Source organism: Balaenoptera ricei, chromosome 3, assembly GCF_028023285.1.
Source record: "Balaenoptera ricei isolate mBalRic1 chromosome 3, mBalRic1.hap2, whole genome shotgun sequence".
Taxonomy (NCBI): Eukaryota; Metazoa; Chordata; class Mammalia; order Artiodactyla; family Balaenopteridae; genus Balaenoptera; species Balaenoptera ricei.
In genome coordinates, this window is record NC_082641.1 from 92,091,339 (window position 1) to 92,116,213 (window position 24,875).

Sequence of the window (24,875 nt, forward strand, 5' to 3'; positions counted from 1 at the left end):
AGCTCTTCCTTAGAGTTGACTATGTTTTAGAGTGTATGATAAGGAATATCATGTGGTTGACCTTTAATTTATCCTCTAGGGGCTCCACGGCAAATTTGCCATCTCATGCAAATCTCATACAGCCTCCTAAACATTTTCCCAAGCAAGTCAAACGAGGCTTTCAGAAGTCAAATAAATTACAGCAGCTGCAGCATCCTCTCTACTTACCTGTCACTGCTTCTCCTCCAGTTTGAGTGGCTAATCAAACATTAACTGCAGTAATCTGATTTGCATTTTCCCTGTCAAATGTGCCACTCTATGAATAGCTAAATTAACTTAGCCTTCCTGGAATATGCCCAAATGTTGAGAACCATTTAGGACCTTTCAAAACCATTTGGTTTATTAGCTCTGTCTTGAGGTAAACAGAATAAATGTCCCTGAAATCAAAGGAAAACTAATTGTAGTACCTCTTTCCAGCTTTGAGTCATCAAAGCTTGACTATCTCAAGTATGTTCTAATGGGGTTCATTATTTTGTTTGTTCTACATTTGATAATTCTGAGATAATTTTACATTTGCATTGTTAATATCCATTTTTGGAAAAAATTTTGACATGTCTATTTATTTTGGAGAATAATAATATATTAGCTTTTCCTTTCAAGACACAGAAGCAATGCACACGCCCATTGTAACAAATCGAATGACAAAGAAGTATACAGTTGTCCCTCGGTATCCCGGCGGGGGGGGATTGGTTCGAGGGTGCTTGTGGATACCAAAATCTGTGACTGTTCAAGTCCCTTATGTAAAATAGCATAGTACAGTGGGCCCTCCGTATCCACGGGTTCTTCATTCCAGAATACAGAGGGCCGAGTGTACCATGCAAAAGCCAACTCAGCCCCTTTTCCTCCATATATTCCATCTCCCTCCTTAACCCATGTTACCAACTTGGTATTTATTCTTCAACACCCATCTGTGCTCACATACAATATACAAGTACTTATATATGTGGTGAACATTTTTATAAAAATAGATCAGACTATATATACATCCTTGTCTTCTTTTTTTTAAAACTTAACAATATATCATGGTTTTCTAAAATCTCCAATAGATCTTTATTTTTCACAGCCACAGAATGTGGATATGGACAGTTTGTTCATTCACTCCCCTATAGATGAGCATTGATGTATTTCCGTTGTTTAGTTTTTGTCATTATTACAGTGCTATAATCTTTGTAAATATATCTTAAAACTAGTAAGTAGTTAGATCAAAAGAGGCTTTCTGTAGATGTCATGAGTAATGCAGTAATGATCCTTATCAGTAATCTGGGTGCAATTCACCATCATTCCTTCCAGCCTCTATCAGCTGGCTGATTTTTATTAGTTGAGTCTCTTCAGCAAGGCATTGGGAAGAAGACAGGTCAGGAGCACTAATTCAGGCCATCTTTTTGACCTAGGACACTTCCCTCTCTACCTACCCTTGTCCTGGGCCATCGCTCTTTAAATGTCCGAAATCTCTCTTAGCACTGAGTCTAGGACTTTTAAAAAATAGTTAGCTGATCTCTACTCCTCCATGGCAATGATATGAAAAGGACCTCACTCTAGTAAAGTTCCTGCAGTTCTCAAGCATGAATTCCTAATCTGTTGATTTTAGTTCATCTTTGCGGCAGTGTTACCCTCCTCTTTCTTTTGCCCATTGTGGTAATTTAGGAAGGACACCACCTTTGAAGCTGTTATTCCATTGGCCAGGTTTGGGTACCGTAGCCTATAAATCCCTTGTACACCTTTGCTCAGTTTACACACACCAGGTGCATTCACAGTTATGTTGCTGGTTTAGCTATTTTGAGTTAAGAGATACTAAAGGAGATGCTCAAGACAAAAACAGTTCTAGGTTGCTTTGATTTCATTTAGTAATTGTATGTGTGCTTGCGCTGTACTAGGTGCTAGGAATGGAACACACTGAGGAGCAAAGCAGACATTGTGTTTGTCCTCAAGGAATTTGTGTCTCGGTTAAGGAGAGCCACTACAATGAAAATTACAGTTGATAGATGGACTATCCATGTTATTAGATGGAATTCAGTTTTATACATGACCACATTGACGTGGGGGGGAGAGTGGAAGTTTAATGTTGTTCTGATATAAAGCCCTGTGAAATTTTTTAAATCTTCATAGTAATTTCATCTGGAAGAATAAACAAATAGCTAAAATATTCTTGAAAAACAATAAAAAGAGGATATTGTACATTAATGAAACATTAAACATTGTAATACTATAATTTAAAATAATATAAAAAGGATTTAGCTATATCATAATGACTGCAATAAGTAGAAAAGGTTTAATTATTCAGTAATGCTGGAATAAATACAAATATAAACAAAAAGTTTAGATTTGTAATATATGTATACAATGAAATTCCACATGGAATAAAGTTTTTTTAAAAATGACTGACCCGGGACTTCCCTGGTGGCACAGTGGTTAAGAATCCGCCTGCCAGTGCAGGAGACATGGGTTCAAGCCCTGGTCCGGGAAGATCCCACATGCCATGGAGCAACTAAGCCCGTGCGCCACAACTACTGAGCCTGTGCTCTAGAGCCCGCGAGCCACAACTGCTGAGCCCACATGCCACAACTACTGAAGCCCGTGCGCCTGGAGCCCGTGCTCCACAACAAGAGAAGCCACCGCAATGAGAAGCCTGCGCACCACAACGAAGAGTAGCCCCCGCTCACCACAACTAGAGAAAGCCCACGGGCAGCAACGAAGACCCAACGCAGCCAAAAATAAATAAGTAAATAAATAATTTTTTACAAAAAATGACTGACCACATTTTAAAAAATCACAATAAAGAAAATGTAGGTAACTATCTGAACAGAGTGGAGAAGGACTTTCTAAACAAAAAGCCGAGGGAAAAATCTGTAAAGGAAAAGATTTATGGAGGCAACATAAAAATATCAAACATACAGATGTCAAAATGCTATGTAAATTATAAGGTGAATAGACAACTGGGAAAGAAGATTTGCAATACATATGGTGAAAGGTTAATATTTGTAATACGTATCAAACTCTAAGAAGTCAACATTGTGTCAAAATGGGCAAAGAATGTGAACAGGCCATTAAAAAACAAAGCCACGTGTCCAGTAGATTTAGGGGAAAAGTTTAAATTTAATCAAGGAAATGAAGACTAAAAGTCATCTTGGAACCATATTGGTAAAAAATACATATTTAAGTGATATATTTAGGGCTGTTGGGAGTAAAGCAAAATAGATAGAGCTGGCAGAAGTATATCTTGCAATAGCTTTTGTGGGGGAGGCAGTTTCACACTCAGAAGCTTTGTCCAAATGCTAATTTCATTTCTAAGAATTTGTCCTAATGTTCTTCATTGCAGCATTATTCAACAAGGAAAATTGGTTACACATACAATAATGGGTTGATGGTTAAATTATGGTACCTCCAGCATGTAGGTAATTATAAGATGGACAGATGGCCATAGCTGGGGGTCTTCTTTCTTGTAGCCTGGTTTGTTCTGGGTTCTGTCAGTGCTTAAAAGGTGTGGGGAAAGAGTAAAATGGTATACTTGCGACCCCATCCCTTTTTATTCAGACAAGGTTTTGTACAAAGGGGAAGAGATGTACGTGCAAAGGAAAGATGTCTTAGCTATAAAGCTGTAAGAAGTAGGTAACCACATATAGTGTGAAACGGAAATGGAGCGTATTCTGTATCCAAATGAATTGCTGAAGAAGCTAAGTAGCTGTAATAACCTCCAAAATCTTACCTTGGCTGTTAAATAACTTTCAAGAGGTGATTTGACACCTAAAGATGCTTACTTGCATTCTTCCGTGGTCACATGGACAGAAGCTGTGACAGTCTCATTTTTAAGCAGGATTTGGTCATCAGTATGAAGTCAGGTACCTGGATTGTTTGAGCTGAATTATATTCATTTGGTCTGTACTGTCCTTGGTATGTGTTGCTACTGTCTTCCACTCCTTGAGTGGAAAAAAGTCCTTATATGTTCTCACACACAATCCTTTCCTTAAGTAATAATTCTCTTCTTTCCCAGGGCTCCCACAGTGCCTGAAGACGGCCAACCACAATTGGATAGCTTTCCATTTTACCTTTTCTAAGTCAAAAAGTTCGGCTCTTGGTAGATGGATTATAGGGACAGGGAAGGACGAGCCTTTCTTTGAGGGGGCTTCCTGCAACGGTGTCAATTACTGACGAGCTCCAGGACTTCCTGGTTGACAAGCAGACATCTCTGAAACTTTCTGTGCCTTGAAACTTCACAATTTCTGGAGAATTTCTTTGCCATAGCTGCTTCTTTTGTTGGAGGCTGTCCAATAACCACTGTGAAATGATACGGGATGCAGAGCCACCAGTGAGGTTTCCTGGGTTAAAGGGGTTTCCACCTTCTGCTTGTCTGTGCATTTTTGCCCTTGTCAGCTAATTGCCAGACAGGAGCTTAATACGTTTTGGTGCAGAAATGCAGGCTAATCTGTACCAGAGTGATGAGAAAGCTCTATTGTCTGTGCTTCATCTGTTAGTCTTTAGAGTCAAGAAAATGGCTCCCTTCTGCTGGGAAACGATCTTGTAGCATGCTGTGGTTGTGCTCTGCAGAATTTGTCTCAGAACTTCCTTGGGGATGTATGCGTTTGTGATTAGATGGTTTTTGTGCTGAGGGAAGACATTTGAGTAAACTTCCAGGAACTTTCTGTGATTTGATAAGGGCATGGCCAAACACCCCTACAAAACAGAAATGGTTCTCAAGAACACCCAGCATATCTGAAGCCAAAGCTTTAGGAACACCATCCCCAGCACTTCAGTGAAGTCTCAGTTCAGGATGAAATAATCCCAGTATGGGAACCAAATACCCATCCTTTACTTTAGGAGACTCCTATTAGTGTAATGATATTGAAAGTGATTTGGCAGTATATGGGTCCTGACCCTCAAATTTCAAGTCTTGTCCTTAGAGATCAGTGCTCCTTAAGGCTCCTTTGTGGGAGCAGGACATGTCAGAGGTGATTGCTTATGCTGTAACTACTGACTCTATTAGCAGAGAGCCTGTAGACCATGACGTGACTTCTTGTCAAACTTTATAAAGTGTGTTGGAGATGAATTTTAAGGACCCAAGTAAGGGGAGTTACATATAAAGGTCAGTAAATAACATTTTGAACTGTATCATATATCATAACTAACATTTTAATAGTGCGTACAACATACAACACTTACATAAACATTTCCGCTTTTCCCAGTATCCCTGGGAAGTGGGTAGGGTAGGTATTAGCTTCCACAGAACAGATAAGAAAACAGGAGTGGGTGAGGGTAGACGAGGTTGGGCCCTGAGATACTTTAATTATAGGCGCAGAGGCGCGTGCGTGGGTACCCATGTGCGCCCACATGCAAGGCACCGTTCATACAGTTGTGGTTTGTCAGAAGTTTTCAGAAATGTAACTTCCTGCCTAAGAGATGGGAAAACGATATATGATATATTGCCCAGTTCTACAAGAGAAGGTTGGTTTCTGCCATGGGGTAGAAATAAAGTCCATTGAAGAAAAGGAGAAAAAAGATGAAAGAAATAATCCTATGACTCCACATGTCCTTGTTTAAAAGAAGTAGTTGCTGTAAAGAAAGAAAGAAAAAATTTAATTTAGACACCGTTAATTACTTCTTTCCATGAAGACCAGACCTGCTAATGATCTTGTCCTTTCAAAAAAATACACGTGTGCATCTTATAAAAAATCCTAAGAATTTTACATCGGAGTTGATGTATGTGGGGTAGATCCATCTTATTCTATTATAGTAGCTATGGCCATAGTATCACGTACTTGCCATCTCCAGAAGAAAGTACTTTATTTAACTAAAGTGAAATTGTGCAGTGCATAAATGCTGGAGCAGAATAGAAATGTATCAGTTATGCCGATTTCTCAATCATTGTGCTTTGCTGGCCATTTCTGAATTGCCTCTTGCTACCTGAATAGCTACTATTAAAGAAATGAGGCATTTTGTTTTCTAGACAGCCCTCTGATTGTTCCCTACATTCTCACAGGAGTGCTTGGCTCCAAAGCTTTCTATTTTTCTCCCAGGTCATCCCCCAGTAGTTCAAAAGGTGACCTGTCATGGGGAAGACGGCAAGTCGACGCATTTTAAGAAACCCGCCCTTGTGTCTCCGCAGGGCCAGAATATGACCCATACAGAGTTTCTGAACTTGAACATTAACCCCTTGGCTCTGCACCTAAGCAGTTTGACCGGATCTGAATGAGAGAGTTCTTTTTTTTGAGAACAAAAGAGCTGATTGAGCTGATTTTCGGTCCACTCCACCCAGTTACCTGAGCATGCAAGCACCTCCTTGGAATGCTGGCTGGGAGTTTGTGGGGATGGCATTACAGGTGGTGATGCAAGATGAAGGCTTGTCACATTTAGGTGCAGGAATTGTCTTGCAGAAAGAAGTCTTTCGAACGGCCTTTTTTCAAAAAAAAAAAATTGAGGTATAATGGACATACAAGAGTATATTAGTTTTAAGTGTATGATGTGATAATTCAACATTTGTATATATTAAGAAATGATCACCACAATGAGTACAGTTAATATCCATCACCACACAGTTACAGAATTTTTTTTCTTGTGATGATAACTTTTAAGATCTCTTCTCTTTGCAACGTTCAAATATGCAGGACAGTATTATTAACTATAGGCACCATGCTATGCATTACATCTCCAGGACATACTTATTTTATAACTGGAAGTTTGTACCTTTTGACCCCCTTCACCCATTTTACCCACACCCCACCTCTGACAACCACCAGCTTGTTCTCTGTATCTATGAGCTTGGGTTTTTTTTTTTTTCCCCAACAGGCCCATTTTTTTAAACCTATCATGCTAATTCCTGTAATTATTTTCTCATATTTTCCTTTCTCCTTCTGGGTTTCTTGGCTTCCTTCAGAATTAGTGGCCGCCTCCATGTGTATGGCATACCCATTCTATTTCCCCTTTCCCCCTGCCCTTTGGATTGAATTCCTTCCCCTTTATCCTTTCCCTTTTCCTGCTTCCCCACAAAACAGCAAGAGGGATGCAAATCAGTGTCTTCCCTTTCCCCTCTCCCGTGGCAGAGTAGTGTGGACTGTGGCAGTTGCAGAATTTCTATACAGAACGCTCTGGGGCAAGGGATTGGGGGAGGCGGGGAGCACAGGGAGCTTGTCTTAAAGCTCTGTTTTCTTAGCCAACACCATCTTTACATGATTGTTTCTATTGGGTGCCTGCAGGAGAGCTGTGGATATGATGGGGGCTGAAGCCTGCCTAAGCTGTTGCTACTGGTCTAGCCCCAATTCAGGGGATCTTTGCTATACTGACTTTAAGGGGTGAAAGGCAGTGCATGGTATTAGCCTTGCCAAATCTTTGTCCCTGCCTTGCTCACCCCTCCCACCTCCAATCTGTTTGCCTTCTTCTCTGCTTCCCCCACCCCACTTGCTGGAAAGGCTTAATATATTAAAAAAAAAAAAAAAAAAAAAAAGACTTCAGGAAAGCTGTGGCCTGCACCCACTATTCAAACTTGGAGATTCAGAATTCCATAAACCACAAGAGTTTTGTGCATATGATATATTCTGGAATTTGAACTCACCATAGGCGAGGTCTGCTTTCTATTATCATCTTTCATAGCATAGATTTATCATTCCATATACTCCATTAATGTATTTCTGTGGAAATCATTTAACTTATGGGGAATAACTAATTTTTTTAAGTTTTTTTTTTTTTGAAGTACATGAATAACTGCCTTTTTGTCCATAAAATGCAGTGGGAGAAAGAAACGCAATTACATTTTTTCAGAAGGTTTTAAAGAACAGATTATGTAAAGAACTGGTCTCTAGATGGATAGCTACTCTTAACATCTGGAATTTATTAAGAAAAAAAGAGCACCTTTTCAGCCAAATTCTGACACTCCTCATTTGAGTTATCAGTTCCTTAAGGCTGTCTAGTTGCCACGTTGAGCATGTACAGTGCAGGAGCTCCAAGTCGGCTTGCTGTGGCGAGCCCGTGGTTTATACTGCACTAGGTATGTGGAGTAACTGAAGAAAAGTCAACTTAACCTTGCTTTGTAAGCAGACTCTCAGGCTCTTTGTTTCCCCAGGAAATGATTTGATAGGTTCCCACTTTTTCTTCGTGAACATAAATCTGTTGCCCAAAAGAATGTAATATCTGGAATGAGATGAGATAAATTTCTAATTTTTAAAATCTTGAGATAGTAGGCAACTTTTGAATAATTTTACTTTCTTTTAAGATGGCCAATGAAAGGGCAAGTTGGTAGCTGTAGATTAGGTGTCTCTGCCCCAGGAAAGATTGTTTTAAAGGTCAAAAGGGAGTTGAGACCTGTTCCATTGCAAATTTAAGGTGGTGGTTTTTACCTTTTCTCTCTAGCCCATTATATGGGGGGAAGTGGAGCTAATCCTTTATGTATCAGTCACTTTAAATAAACATCCAGTTCCACTGCAGTCATTTTCCTGGGTAGCCCTGGCCCTGAAGGTATGTAAATGCCACAGCTCTCGGCGCCACAGTGCAGCAAGGAATGAAGTGCTCCGATCGTGTGCTTCTGTAAATGTTGCTCTGTTAGCCAGAGCATGATTGCCAGGATTTTAAAAAGCCAAGAAAACAAGTCAAAAAAGCTTACTCTGTGGTGCCCTTGACTCCCTTGAAACAACCTCTGTTTTCCTTTGCCACATGAAAAGAAACGTCCTCCATAATCTGTGTGTTGACTCACCTTTTTCGCCCGGCACATCTATTGGTGTAAAATGAGGGAATCATCAGACTGGAATGAATTTTGAGAGGCAGTAGGCTAAATTCCCAGGCAGGACTGTACCCACATCAGCCCGGAGAGAGGAAACTGGCCCCTGCCTTGAAAGGTTTTCCCAGAGAGAAATTCCATAGCATTACTGCACCTTTGAAGACACAACAAGCTCCACTGTCAGGAGAGGTGTAGAGAGCAAACCTGAATCCTCAAGCTGAAATGTAAACTCATTGTGTTGGACTGGGTACACTGGTGACTGCCCTCAGTGTAAGAGCTCGTCATTTGCCTATCGGCTAGTGCTAATTTGCCTTCATCCTTCTTGCCTTGGAGCTAAATAATCCTGCTTCACATTTGTGATATTTTTCTGGGAGCCCAAAGCTAAGCTCAATTTTTTTTTTTTTTTTTAATAAATGATGGCCTGGATTAAGATTGGCAGGAAGACTATCTCACAGAGTCTTTGGATTTTGTCATCCTTGTTTACTCATCTCAGAGTGGTGTTTGCGTTTAAAGTATAACATGACCCACGCTAGCATTCAGAATCTTGACAACAGGGCAAATGAACAGGGCGACTCACTCAGGCCTCTGAGGAGAAGGCTTCTGAATATCAGGCAAACGCTTGCTCACCATGTTTTCCAGCCCTGTGCCTAGTGATTGACAGTGTCAACTTCTTTAGCAGCGAAGCTTAGCTTTAATAGTTTGAGTAAATTTTGGTTTTGTGTTGTTGAAACGGCAGTATTTCTAGTCACTGCCAGATTTAGGATTTCCTTTGATATTTTTATGTAGGTTAGAAATGTTTAATTCTTAAACAGCCTAGGAGTCTTTAATATTTTCTCTGTACACTGCCTTTCTGCTTACAGGAAACAAAATTGGGCAGCTTTAGGGAATTTCCTGTTTGCATTCTAGTGCCATGTCTCTAAGGAGGTAAGAGGGAGGGGGTGCTGGGGAGAGCATAGACAGTACAGGAAACTCCAGGATTAGGTGTCACCTCTTTTTCTCTGGTGTGTTGGATCTAATGATTAAGGTTGCACTTCGTGAGCTTGGGAAAATATGTAGTTCCTCCCTTGCAAGCACAGGAAGAGTTTAGTTTGCACATGAACTGAGATGATGGGAAGAAAGCAGTGCCACATCCAAAATGTGTGATGAGAGAACCTCTTCCTTCTAGGAGAGTGTGTGCTGTTTGGTTGCCCCAAAGCTCCCCACCTTCCTGAGCAACCAGCGTGTCTGTCTCTGCCACCATCCTTCAGTGAGGTCAGACTGTGCTTGGCTTTGTTGGGGGCTGTGCACTAGAGGCTCAAAGACAGTGTCTCCCCACTGGGGGCTCCTTCCATTTAGAGAAAGTCAGAAGTGACGGATACTATCTGCACCCAAAGGAATTTTTTTCATCAGCCACCCGGCGTGGCCTCCCCTGTATCCTTTCTGCTGCTTCTCTTCCAAGGGCCGTACAGCAGGCCCTCGACAGCGGCGGGGTGGAGGTGAGCACGCATGCAGGAGACCTCACGTTGTCCTCAGCGTCCCCGTCTGCATTGAGCTCTGCCACACCCTCCACTGTACTTAAGCATTTCAGAGTTTGCCTGGCGAAATGGAGGGAGCAGGAAAGAGGAATCAATTTGTAAGAGAGAAAGTTGTCAAGGCATATGTGATAAAACGTGTTCTTTGTAGGTAGAGGGGGAAGAAAGGGAGGCTTTGTTTATTAAAATAATGCTGAGCTGTCAGGTGCCTTTTGAATTCGTATTGCGTTGTGGTTTCTAGAGGCCAAGTGGGAGGGTAGGGTGCCTTTGCCCTCAAAGCAGCTCCTTACAGGAAAGGAACCGGAATGCTGTCAAGCTGGACCCAAACCACAGTGTTTTGTTCTAGTCTGTGGCTCACTTGCTCGCGTTACATCTTTCATCTGCAGTTCTGACATCTTTGTGATTTGGCAAGGGATTGTGAAACACTCCCCAGGCGCTGGCCAGGCCGGCACTGGCAGATGGGTGGGGGGCACACCTGCTTGGGTGGGTTAATGGCTCACTTACAGGAACGGGGTCTTTCTGGGTTTGTCTGGTCACAGAGTACTCCCTGCCCTTCACCTGCACCGTGCTTCTTGCCTCCAGCGCTGGGCACTGACAAAGCAAGTACAGGGGATCTCACCGCAACTCCCTTCTGGTGCCAGTGGTGTTTCCAGTTTGTGCGACACTGCTAGAAACCATCTGGTGCTGGGCGCCATCCAGGTCCGCAGTCTTGGCTCCTCAGATTCTCTCCCTGGGCCACGTCAGATCATGTGATCTAAAACATTTGACCCTGGATACCCAAGGTAAATGAGATGCAGTATTGATGAATACGGTAGGTCAGCTGGAGAGGTTCTGGTTTTAAGTACTAGAAAAACTTACTGTGCCTCAGTTTCTGATCTGCAGAATGAAGTAATAGTTACTTCTATCTTGTTGAGTGAGAATTCAGTGAAAACCCATATAAGGCAATTGGCATGGCCCCTGGCACATAGAAGTGTTCTGGCCAGAATTCATCTGGAGTATTGTGCTTGGTCCTAGGTACCATGTAGCAAAAAAAAAACCCCAAAACACTGACATCCTGGAGGGACCACTGAGGGAATGGAGAACTGTTGTAGCCATTTGGTGACCAAGAGGGGATATTAACGATACACTGAATTATTCAGAGAGTTTGAAGTATGGAAGACAGTACTACATTAGACATTGTTTCACCTAAGTTATTTTTACTTTATTTTATAAGCTACATCTATTTACGCATAGAAAAATATTTGACAGATATCTCTAGGTGGTAGGGGTAAGGATAATGTAAGTTCTTTTATCTGTATCTTCTAATTTTCTAAATTTATCCATTCAACAAATCTGCCTGAAGTCCTCCCATGTACCAGGCACAGTTCATCTTGTTCGTTGGCTATTTCCCTAGTTCCGTGACATGTCTGCATTCTTGGAACTTACAGCCTCATGGGGGAATGACTCAACAAAAAACTCGTATGATATATTGTCAGGGAGTAATAAGTGTTATGAAAGATAAAGAGGAGTGAAAGGCTAGAGGCGCAGTAGGGGAGAAGGAAAACTTGTTCCAGGTGGTTGGTGGGGACAGGTGGAAGGCAGCCGGAATGAATTGACTCAGCATCCATATGGGAAGTTATGATTACCATGTTAATTATATATTTCTCTGTTTTGTTGGCAACATAGTATATTATGCATATCATGCAATTTATTCAACCACTATTTTTCCTTTTTCTTTCTTTCTTTTTTTTTCTTTTACTGTCATGAACAGGTCTTTGTGTATATCCTTGCTTACACTAAGCTCTTCTGTCTTCAGATACATTCTTATGGAAGTTCATTTTGGGGTCACTGTATATGTCCCACTTGGTTCCTGACCCTCTCTTACCTTGTGCTATGAGGAGCCAGGAGGTGGGGAGTATAGACTGGGCGTAAGGCTCCTCCAGTTTCCAGGCTGTTGAGGATAAATGTGTTTGCCGGCTTCCCTGCAGGCCCAGCCAGAATGTAGGGAGCTGCTCATCCAATTGCACATGTTGAAAGGCAGGCAAAGTGTAGATCACTCTGACTAATGTGAGCTGGGCCTCAAGGTAATGATGAGTCATTCTGATTGCTTAATCAGGGTTTGTGTAAACAAGGAGATAGGAAAGTAGCCCATCAGCGCTTTTAAGGCCCAAAGTTATCTTGATACCTTTTAGCAAGCACAAAGGCATGGCATGATGATCATGATCATTAAGATGACAACATTCATTGTGGCTACCTTTCTGCCAGGCAGCATTGTGTTCAAGTGAGCTACCTGTAGTATGTTCGTTTAATTTTTACAATTCTGTATGGTTGGCTGTCATTACAGGGTGAGTAAACTGAGGCTTGGAAATTTTTCACAACTTAACCAAGCTTGAACTAGTACTCAGGTCTGGGGTTTTAATTTGTTTTTGTTTTGTTATAAAGCCGATGTCCTTAACCACTGAACTATGTTTTCCCCATCATTTTCTCTCTTCTTTCTCTCTCATTTTCTTCCTTTTCAGGGAACAAGTCCTGGTTGGGACTAGTATTGACTGGGTTAGGTGATTTGGAAAGGAGAGAAGATTCAGACCTTTTCTCCTCTCTAAGCACACTGTTCTCTGAAGCAGTCAGCAGGGCCCCTGATGGGAGAGAACATTGAGCAGATTTGAAATGTGTCTTCTACCCTTTCCTGGTGCTTTGGATTAGATGCAGCAGTGAGTGGTGAAATGGCCCATCAGTCAGCAGCCCCATGGTGAGGAAGGAGAAGCCAGGGCCCGCCTGAGACTTCCCTGAAATGGGAGCTTGTTTATGGCATCAAGCATTTTAAAGGGATTTTCTTTATGGGAAATAGTGCATGTGAAAATCTCTCTCAAATGTTGGGAATACATTTGAATATGATTGTACTGAATATCTCAATAGTCAACATCTTGGCTGTCTCCTGTGCTTAGATAAAAAGACTGAGATCATGTGCCTTGAGTTTTGTATACATAGAAAGTCCATATGTATATATGTGTGTATTAATATATGTATGTGTGTATAAGTATGTATCTGTATATGTATACACACACACACACACTCAAATCTAAATCTTCACTTGTTTTCCCAAAGAGAAAAACATTTTCCTCAATCCAGTAAAAAATAGGGAACTTCCAAAGCACTCAACTATTGCTATTACAGTAGCTTGGTTTTTCCTGATCTGCAGAGTTTATTGAGTGTTTCACCATTAAAGGTACTTGGTTTCTTTAGAATGGGGTATTCAATACCTACTAAAGTGGATCAATATAAAAATTTATGAACAATGCAGACCTTGCCAGGGAAGTCTTTTACTCCTGTTCATATAATTCTCTGTGGGACTTGCTGTCTCAGGGATCACATCAGTATTTAGTACACACTGAAATATTCATGTCTTCTGATTAACAGGATTTAATTGTTACGTCTCGACCTCCTTCATGATGTGTCATTAGGATGCAACCCACCTTGAAATTTAAGCAGGTGCTGACAGGTTATTGCTGTGTCTTTATTTTGTTTGTGTTTCTTTCCAAATATCCTTGTATTGCATGTAATTTTGGTTTCCCTTGAAAATAACACCACAAAAAGTAAGAATTTATTAGTGGAAAATGCTGTGACTTGTTTTTACCAGCAACTATTGTATAGTAAATTTTAAAGTGTGTGTGTATGTGTATGTGTGTGTGTGTGTATATATATATATATATATATATATATATATATATATACACATATATATGTGTATATATATATGTATATATGTGTGTGTATATATGTATATATGTGTGTGTATATATATGTATATATGTGTGTGTATATATATATGTATATATGTGTGTGTATATATATATGTATATATGTGTGTGTATATATATGTATATATGTGTGTGTATATATATATATAAAATATTCTGTTTAGATTTTTAATTTTTTAAGATCTATCAGTTAAGATAACCTTTCCTCCCATGTACTGTTTAGTTAGAGCTTTTTCACCTACACTTCAATATTTCCCTTGTTAACTTTCCCTCATCGATCGGGTATGGACATATCCGGAGATTAATTTTTCTCTGCTTTCCTGGGTCTGATATCAGCTTAATGGTCTTGTGTTTCTCAAAATGTTGGAAGTTTTAAAGAATTAATACCTTTTCCCTAATGCTAATTTTGCAGTTCTGCTTTCTCTCCTCTTATAAAAAGAACTCTCTGAGACCTTATCTTCTCAGTAGTTTCATGAAAGGATCTCAGAAGTGCTAGGATATTCTGTTGCAAAGCATGAGGCATGATGGTTGTGAACCAGGCTCTGGGGTTAGACTGACAAGGGTTTTCATTCTAGCTCTGCCGCTTACTAGTTTGGCAAGTTACTGAACTTCTAAGCCTCAATTCCTACCTCTTTAAATTGGGGTTAACAACAGTACCTATTCCAAAGACTATGTTAAAGAATAATTAAGAAAGTGCATGCATGTTACATGCTTTAAATATAGCAATAGCACATAGCACACATCCACATGTTAGCTAATATCATTTCCAGTAAAAATTATGTGACATTTTTATTTTTTATTGAAGTATAGTTGATGCATAATATTATGTAAGTTATAGGTATATAATACAGTGATTCACAATTTTTAAAGGTCATACTCCATTTGTAGTTATTATAAAATATTGGCTTTATTCCCTGTGTTGTACAGTATATCCTTGTAGCTTATTTTATACTTAATAGTTTGTACCGCTTAATCCTCTACCCCTATATTTCCCCTACACCCTTTCCTCTCCCCACTGGTAACCACTAGTTTGTTCTCTGTATCTGTGAGTCTGCTGCTTTTTTGTTATATTCACTAGTTTGTTTTATTTTTTGGGTTCCACATATTAGTCATATCATACGGTATTTGTCTTTCTCTGTTGGACTTATTTCACTTAGCATAATGCCCCCTAAGTCCACCCATGTTGCTGCAAATGACAAAATTCCATTCTTTTTTATGGCTGAGTAGTATTCCATTGTATATATATATACCACATCTTCTTTATTCATCTGTTTATGGACATTTAGGTTGCTTCCATATCTTGGCAAGTATAAATAATGCTGCTATGAACATTGAAGTGCATGTATCATTTCGAATTAGTGTTTGTGGTTTTTTCAGATATATACCCAGGAATGGAAATGCTGTGTCCTTTGGTAGTTCTATTTTTACTTTTTTGAGAAACCTTCAAACAGTTTTTCACAGTGGCTGCACCAATTTACACTCCCACCGACAGTGTACAAGGGTTCCCTTTTCTCCACTCCTTGCCGACATTAGTGTTCTTTTTGATGAAAGCCATTCTGACAGGTGTGAGATGATATCTCATTATGGTTTTGATTTGCATTTCCCTGATGATTAGCAATGTTGAGTATGTTTTCACGTGCCTGTTGGCCATCTGCATTTCTCTTTGGAAAAATGTCTATTCAGTTCTTATTGGGTTGTTTGTTTTTCTGATGTTGAGTTGCATGGGCTGTTTATATATGTTGGATATTAACCCTTTATTGGTCATATCATTTGCAAATGTTTTCTCCCATTCAGTAGGTTGTCTTTTTGTTTTGTCAGTGGTTTCCTTTGCTGTGAAAAAGGTTTTAAGTTTAATTAGGTCCTGTTTGTTTATTTTTGCTTTTATTTCCTTTGTTTTAGGAGAGGGATCAAAAAAAATATTGCTTATGACTTTTGTCAAAGAGTGTTCTGCCTGTGTTTTCCTCTAAGAGTTTTGTGGTATCCAGTCTTTAATCCATTTTGAGTTTATTTTTGTATATGGCATTAGAGAATTTTCTAATTTCATTCTTTTACATGTAGCTGTCCAGTTTTCCTAGCACCACTTACTGAAAGGACTGTCTTTTCTCCATTGTATATTCTTGCCTCCTTCGTCATAAATTAATTGATCATAAGTACGTGGGTTTATTTCTGGGCTCTCTATTCTCTTCCCTTGATCTGTGTGTCTCTTTTTGTGCCAGTACACCATACTGTTTTGATTACTGTAGCTTTGTAGTGTAGTCTAAAGTTAGGGAGTATGATTCCTTTAGTTCTGTTATTCTTTCTCAAGATTGTTTTGGCTATTTGGGGTCTTTTGTGTTTCCATACAAATTTTTTAAATATTTGTTCTAGTTCATATGCAAGGATTTTTTTCAATATCTGCAAATCAATCAATGTGATACACCACATTAACAAATTGAAGAATAAAAATCATATGATGATCTCAGTAGATGCAGAAAAAGCCTTGGACAAAATTCAATATTCATTTATGATAAAAACTCTTCAGAAAGTGGGCTTAGAGGGAGCATACCTCAACATAATAAAGGCCATATATGACAAACCCACAGCTAACATCATACTCAATGGTGCTAAGCTGAAAGCATTTCCTCTAAGATCAGGAACAAGACAAGGATGTTCAGTGTCGCCACTTTTATTCAGCATAGTTTTGGAAGTCCTAGCCATAACAATCAGAGAAGAAAAATAAAGACAAGGAATCCAAACTGGAAGGGAAGAAGTAAAACTGTCACTGTTTGCAGATGATGTGATACTATACATAGCAAACCCTAAAGATGCCCCCAGAAAACTACTAGAGCTCATCAATGAATTCAGTAAAGTTGCAGGATACAAAATTAATGCACAGAAATCTCTTACATTCTTATACACTAACAACGAATGATCAGAAAGAGAAACTAAGGAAACAATCCCTTTTACCATCGCATCAAAGAGAATAAAATACCTAGGAATAAACCTACCTAAGGAGACAAAAGACCTGTACTCTGAAAACTATAAGATGATGAAAGAAATTGAAGACTACACAAACAGATGGAAAGATATACATTGTTCTTGGATTAGAAGGATTAATACTGATAAAATGACCATACTACTCAAGACAATGTACAAATTCAATGTGGCTTATTTTTAGAGGAGCATATTTTTGCAGATGGAGTGGGATTGAGGGTTATCTTCAAAATTGGGAGGATCAGTCTTGGACACCTCCCCTCCTAGAGAGCCGTCTCCCAGCCATTTGCCTTAGGTGGGTGCTAGGGATGATGGTGTTGCTGTTTTCACAGTTGGTACCTGGGTCCTGCTTTGTGATTTGGCACGATCACCTACATCAGGCACTCTTGGACAGGATCAATTTGTCTATTGGATGGTATTTTAGTGCTACCATGTTGAAGGGGATTTAGAGTGCTGTTTTCGACAACTGAACTTCAATGGAGGTTTAAAAAGTAACTCAGGGACCACTGACCAAGGAAATCATCAGATAAAATGAAAGACAAAAAGCTCCTGTTTTCTGAGTTGGTCTGGGTCAGCAAAAAGTGATTAGCATGCAGGGGGGCAATCTTGTAGATGGTGTTTAATGAGTTTTTACGTTTCAAGGCTATGAGCATCCTTTCTTGAAATATTACACAGTTGGTGCCCCTAGCTGGAATTCTAGCTGTGAATAAGAATGTTCCAGTCCTGGAAGCCACTGAACAGGCCTGATTGTGTCCATCTGGCAAGGAACATTCCCCTTTTGCCAGGGATTTTGTTCTTTATGTATCTGAATTAGAGCACCCGGCATGTGGGGAGTCTTGCAGGGGAAGCTGAATGAGGCTGCTTTCTCGTGTACAGATGTCTCCTGCTATTTCGAAGGATGGGGCTGGATATAGACATTTATTCACTACCCAGGAGCTCCTGGATTGCCATATGGGAGAGCAGGAAGCCTCTGGATAGGGAATGAGGAAATCTGAATTTGATGAGCCTTGTTTTTCTGAGTCTGTTTAATGCCTTTACAATGAAGGAATTGAACTAGATGTTCTTGAATTCCCTCGCCAGCCGTAAGGTTATGTGCGATTCTGAGCGCTTTTTAAATTTCTAGGGGAAAGATTGTTGCTGATCAATTCTGTATATAAATGAAGCTTCCTTGGGAAGTGAGCTTCAGCAAATCCATTCTGGGACCAGTGGGCAAATAAAGTATGCAGAGCCCCAAGCACAGAACTCAGAGTGGGGCCATCTGGTACAGACCCTTCTCAAAAAGATGAAAAAGCACAGAAAGTTAAAGAGTCTCCAAATTGACACTGAGCTGAGCTGACCCCCAGCCCCGAGCTTCATCATTGTCACTAGAGGGCTCGCCCTGCCATCTCCCGCTGCCCCCTGCTTCACCCCTGGTCCCTGCCTCTGCCAGTGTGCACATCTGACCTCCCACTCCACATCCTCCCACCCATCCACATACATGCACACACATGCACACATGTGTGTCCCGCAAGCCAGGAGGGCAGTGGCATGTTGAGTTGGAAGTACCAGCAAAGCACATAGCAGAGACGATTAGAGCATGGAGTGTCTGTGTGTTAATATGTCTTCTACTGTTTATCAGTTCCCTGCCCTTGGGCTGATTTCCTATCCCTCCTCTGTGCCTTGATTCCTCATTTGTCAGAAGGAGGTGATAATACCTGTCTCATAGCATTGCGGTGAGGGTTAAATGAGGTACTGCATGAAATGTGCTTAGCCCAAGTGCCTGGTACCCGTTAAACATTCAGCAAATGGTAACTATTAATGTTATGACTTACTACTATCGAGTTGCCTGGAATTCTTAAAATATTCCCAAAGCTTGGCACTGGGGTTGTGTCCTTTCTTCTGCGGGACTCTGTAGCTGATTGAATTAGGTAAAGTGTAGAAAGCACTTAGTGCAGAACCTGTCAAGAGTGTGTGTTCAGCATATAGTGGGTTAATTAATGTTATTTTTAAATAAATATTTTTAAGTCTCTAAAAAGAAAAGAATATGTGTTCAGTAAAGGTTAGTTGCCCTTATTTCTTCCCCTTTAAGGAAGAGAACAGTTCACTAAGTGGAAGAAGTTGGCACTACCCATTGTCTCACTCAAATATGAGCAAGAACTATGTTGTATACCTTGCATCTGGAGGGCAAGTGGCCCACTTAGAAGGACAGGATGGGCATTCCCATCATCACTGGTGGGAGGGAAATAGAGGTACCCTGGCAGTGAATGGCCTACAGGAGCATCTCAGGTAGCCAGACCAAGTAAAGAGAGAGAAAGAACAAGCACAGTTTGCTCTGAGTGAGCTTACCTGCCAACAAAGCGGAAAAGGCCAGCTCAGCCATCTCACCATGGTCTCATCTCTCTATGGTCTCTGGATGGAGACTTGGGGATGAACTCATTCCTCTGTTTCAGGTGTGGCTGTGGAAGCCTTTGGTCCCTTTGAAGGCAGTGCTGTAAAAGAGCAGACCCAAGTCCCAGAAAGATGAGTAAAATGGTGGGCCTAGAATTTGGCAGCCTCGATTCTGGTTCTGAACCCCTTCAACAGCTGTGGCCCTTGGGAAGAGTACTTGTTCCTCAGCACACTGGGAATCATAGCCTCCCTGTAGGGCACGGAGGTGTGGTGTGATGGAGACCCAGTGGGATAATGCATAGGAGGATGCCAGGTGATCAGGAAAGCACCAGCATCTGTTCCATTGTTTTTATTGCCAGTAGTAACAAGATAAAGAAGCATCTTATAACCGTAAGTACACAGTGGTGCTCCTGGGGGCTCATTAGAGTCATTGGGCTGCTGGCTTAAAAGGGCATCCTAAGAAGTGTGAAGCCCTTTGTCTCATGGCTAATGGGTAACAGGAAGCACATCTATCCACATAGCCCAGGAGCCAACCACCAGGAGAGACCGTCACAAAGGCACTGCTTGCTCCTCACCCGGGCTCCCGGCAGCTGGACACCTTATCTCTCAGAGGCTTCTCAAGCTTGTCTTTACAGCCAGCTGAACTGTGAAATATTAGTCAAGTAATGTTTCATCCAAAAATAACCACCATTTTGACAGTTGTCTTGAAGCCAAATTTCCAGGTGGTTTACTTTCCTTTGGATACGCACTGTAAAATGAATGTGAAGCCGGGCTCAAAACAGCCTAGGGAATTAGTATCTTTTATCTCCAGAAATATGAGGTATGCATGGATTTATATCCTTCATGTGCTAGGCCCAAAGTTGTATTAGGAAGTGTCATGGTCCCATCCCAACATTGCTGAGGCCTTGGGTTAAAATTTCACAGAGAATTAAGAGCCCTGACAGTGAGCTCCTTAAGCCTTGGGACTTGTGCTGAAGTCCCAAGGCTTAAGGCCTCTCATTCCTGTGCTGTTAACCACCAGGAAGTGTGCTGCTCCAAGACAGGACTGTGTTACTTCCTCATCTGAATGTACCTCTCACTACCTATAGTGAGGCTTCATCTGAGAAGGTTGTTGACTTGAAACTTGCTGACTTAAAACCTGGCTGGGAAAGAGGAAATGCACATTGTTGAATGCTTACTTGGTTTCAGACACTATGCTGGTCATTTTATGGATGGCCATCTCATTTTGCCTTTATGACAGCAAAAAAACCCATTTATAAAAATACCAGTTAAATCAGCTGTCCAAAGACAAATCCCTAACAAGTATCATAAATGAGATATGAACCCATGTTTATCTGATTCTTTATAAATTAGGCTTAGATCAACTTCATTTGCCAGAGTATCACAACATAATAGTGGTCTATACAGCAGAGGTCTGTTCTTGCTATTCTATTACAGAAGTCTGGAGTTAGGCAGTCCAAAGCTAGTAGGGTGGCTCTACAGAGTTGTTAGGAATTCAGGCACCTTCCACTCCCTACAGTGTGGACCTCATCTTTCTGAAGCAAGATAGCTGCTGGAGCTCCATCCATCACATTAATATACCAAGCAGCAAGGCTGGAGGAAGAGAAAAACAGCATGACCTCCCTCAAAAAGATTTTCCCAGAACTTCCACATATTTTTGCTTCTGTCTCCTTGGCTAGAACTTTGTCACATGGCTACACCTAGCTCCAGCTGCAAGGGAGGCTGGGAACTGGGATATTTCAGCTGAGCAGTAGTCTGACCAACGAAAAATCGAGGTCTTGTTCCTGAGCATGAAGAGAAAAGTGTGTTTGGGAAGAGACCAGCACAGACTGCAAACGTCATATATTTTCTTTCTCTTTGGTTAGTGAAACATCTTTTAATGGTACTTTGAGGTTCATGTGTCTGAAGCTCTGACTCAAGGTAGAGGCCATTTCAGAAGCCAGAATATAAGTAAAGAGATCCTGAAAAATGATGCAAATATAATTTTTCTATTATAGATAGTTGACAGTTTTGGTTGCTGTGGTAAATTTTTCTTTCCAGTATTTAAACCCACTGTCACTCCTTTTAAAAATTACCTGGGGGGCTTCCCTGGTGGCACAGTGGTTGAGAATCTGCCTGCTAATGCAGGGGACACGGGTTCGAGCCCTGGTCTGGGAAGATCCCACATGCCGCGGAGCAGTTAGGCCCGTGAGCCACAGCTACTGAGCCTGTGCGTCTGGAGCCTGTGCTCCGCAACAAGAGAGGCCACGATAGTGAGAGGCCCACGCACTGCGATGAAGAGTGGCCCCCGCTTGCCGCAACTAGAGAAAGCCCTAGCACAGAAAAACGAAGACCCAACATGGCAATCAATCAATCAATCAATAAATCTTTAAAAAAAAAAAAATTACCCGGAAAGACCTGTATTCTCTTATTTTTTTAATGCTGGGCTTGACACAGGTCTACACAGTTTCTGTCATAATACTTGTAGCATTGCTCGAAAACTCTCTAGCTATTGAATTTGCAGGGATACCACCAGGTCTGCCAGAATGAGGGGGGTGAAACCCCAAAAGAAGGAGATCCAGTCAGCTGTTGAGTACTGGGTGATTGACAAGGTGGAGCAGAGGAGCTCTGGAGATGAAGCTGGCAGGGAGTGTCCACTCTTCCTTGCGGTGAGAACAGGACTCATCCCGTGCTCAGTTGTAGGGAAGAGAGAGGGGTTGGTCAGCCACATTCTCAGCAACACATCTTGCAACTTGTGGGCAAACTTCTTTCCACATTGCACCTCCCAACCTCTGTAGTTAGCTTCTGCTGAGTACTTGTCAGTGACACTAAGGAACAAGTGGATACTGCACCTGGTTTTTAAAGTTTTACCTTCTATCAGAATTGCTGGTGGACAGGGAAAGAAGATGCAGCAGGGAAAGATAATAACCGTTTACGGTTTTTATGCTACAGCCTTCACCTGCAGAAAACACTATGACAACTCTTGTTTCTTTAATACAAAAGCCTCTTTCTCTTTAAAAAAAAAAAAAAGTATTAAACAGGAAAGCATCCCAGAAGAGTTTGAAACCACCCAAAGGCCACCACCAAAAAGTTAGAATGCCAACTTTCCAGTTTATTTTTCTGTTACATATTCATTATTTTTATAATCAGAGGCAAATATTTTAAGTAAAGTTTTCATCCACAGGAAAAAAACCCCTGAAAATCACTGTCACATACAACACTGCATAGTGAGGAAGGGGCATGGTGGCCTTGGTTCTGATGCTAGGCTCTCCATGGGACCTGGAGTGAGCAGGTCAATCTCCGGGTTTCAGTCCTCACTCACAGATTTGGAAGTGGGAGGTGCCACATGCCGAGGGCCTTTCCTCCACTCAGACATCTGTGGTTATGACACTTGACACCGTCTGCAAAACTTGGGGGCATCACAGAGCTGGCGTCTAGTCCAGATGGTTCTTAGTTTGGAGTTCATAGATAGATTCCGGGGTGTGTTATCTTCTTAATTAGGCGGAACACATGCGTAAGCACCAAGTTTATACTCTCCTCTAGGAGAAGGGCCCATCACATTCATGAGATTCTTAAGGAATCTTCAAATTAAGAACAACTGAGGGACTTCCCTGGTGGCCCAGTGGTTAACAATCCTCCTGCCAATGCAGGGGACACGGGTTCGAGCCCTGGTCCGGGAAGATCCCACATGCCGTGGATCAACTAAGCCCGTGAGCCACACCTACTGAGCCTGTGCTCTAGAGGCCACGAGCCACAACCACTGAGCCCGCAAGCCACAACTACTGAAGCCTGCGCGCCTGGAGCCCGTGCTCCGCAGCAAGAGAAGCCACCGCAGTGAGAAGCCCATGCGCCGCAACAAAGAGTAGCCCCCGCTCGCCGCAACTAGAGAAAGCCCGCGCGCAGCAGCGAAGACCCAACACAGCCAAAAATAAATAAAAATAAAATTAATTTAAAAAAAAAGAAAAACTGATCAATTCTTATTTGATAGATAGGCATCTTCTATCCAGGGAAGCGAAGGGACTTGCCCCACAAGCACATCTGATGGATCCTTTGGCAATCCGGAGTGCTGGTGTTATCGTCTCTCAGCCCAGGGCTGTCCTCCACAGGATGTGACCCAGCCTGGACCCCTCTGCCCTGTACTGTGATGGAAATAACCACTCTGTGTGTCTCCCCATCTGGCCCAGTTCATGAGGTCAGTATGGAGTGTATAGTCTCCTCTGTCAGCTTTTCCCCCAAATTCTCCCCCAACCCCTGCAGGCAGCCCTTTCCCCCAGAAGTAGGAGGGGAGATGGATGAGAGAGGAAGCGTGTCTAGGCTCTCATAGTTGGGATCCTTGTTTCTGCTCCTATATATCTTAAAGAACATGTCTGCTCTCCATGTATTTCATCCTTCCTGTCAGAGGTGAGGTGGTGGGTCTTCTCCCAAGACCGCACATAATAGCATAGCAGACCACAGTGTCTGTCGCTAAAGGAGCATTCTCAGATTGACAGTTCAGAGGCAGAAGGGGCAACCCAGCTATGTAAGGGAGTGAATTTGTGTCCCTCTCCCCACGCTGGGAGCAAAACTGCCTCCAAAAAATTGTACAGTGGAAACACTGTGGTATTTGTGCTGAGAATTCATCACAGGAACCCTGTATCTGAAACCCAAAGTGACCTTTTCTGAGTGGCCCTAGCCCTACATGAGAAGGCAAATACCACCAGATTGCCTGACATTTCCTTTTTTAAATTTCAAGCATTCCTGATTTCAAAACATCTATTGGTCTGTTGGTTTGCAGCCCCGATGCAGTTAAGTGAAGTCACAGTCACTGCTGTGATAGTCTCACAAACAACCGCTTTGAAACCCTAGCCCCTGCCCTATGTCTCCTTCTCGCCTACTCACCCTCCCCCAAGCCTCCCAGCCTCCATGCAGCGTGGAGGGGCAGGTTGTAGAAAAGAGCATCTTTCTAAACCTGAAATTAAAATCTTCAAAGTGGAGTTGTGTGCCGCTGCACTGTGTCCATCTTGAAAGATCAAATTTATTTACTCCTTACTTTACATCCTCTTGGCAGAAGCTATACAGAAACCCTATAAAGAGGGAGGGTTTGCTCTGATTCGCATCACTCACCCAGGTGTCATGTGGGATTCAGCTCAGGGATGGTCTGAGCTCCACCTGGGATTGACAGTGAAGACAGCGAAGTAGTGACTCAGAGGGCAAGGAAGGCTGGAAGGTGCTGCTCCAGGAGCCGTGGTTGAACAGATGTTAAGGATGGTCCCAGCCATCCACCTGCAAAGCCACAGCGGGCACATGTGTGGTAGGCATGTGTGCATCCCGGGCTCCATGTGCAGAACCTGAAAGCTGAGCGGGTTGAGATCCTGGAAGTGCGTGATGCGCTTGTTAATCTGCTGAAGAACGTTCTTTCTTGCTCCGCTTACCCTGAGAGAGTTGGCTGGGGAAAGGTAGAGCGATGGATTCTTGGTTTCTCTCGCCATAGCATAATTTATCAGAGTCCCGGTTCTGCTTCTGAGAGGCCTGCTTGCACAGAAGAAGCATCTGGTCGATCTAGTCTGTCTGGGGAACAATGAAGAAGGAGGA

General features: G+C 41.9%; 1 protein-coding gene across 3 annotated transcripts in view; it reads left to right on the plus strand.

Moving 5' to 3' along the window:
• MCC (MCC regulator of WNT signaling pathway) overlaps window positions 1-24,875 on the plus strand; it is a 428,184-nt gene that overhangs the window by 292,644 nt on the left and 110,665 nt on the right. The gene's annotated exons all lie outside the window — the stretch shown is intronic.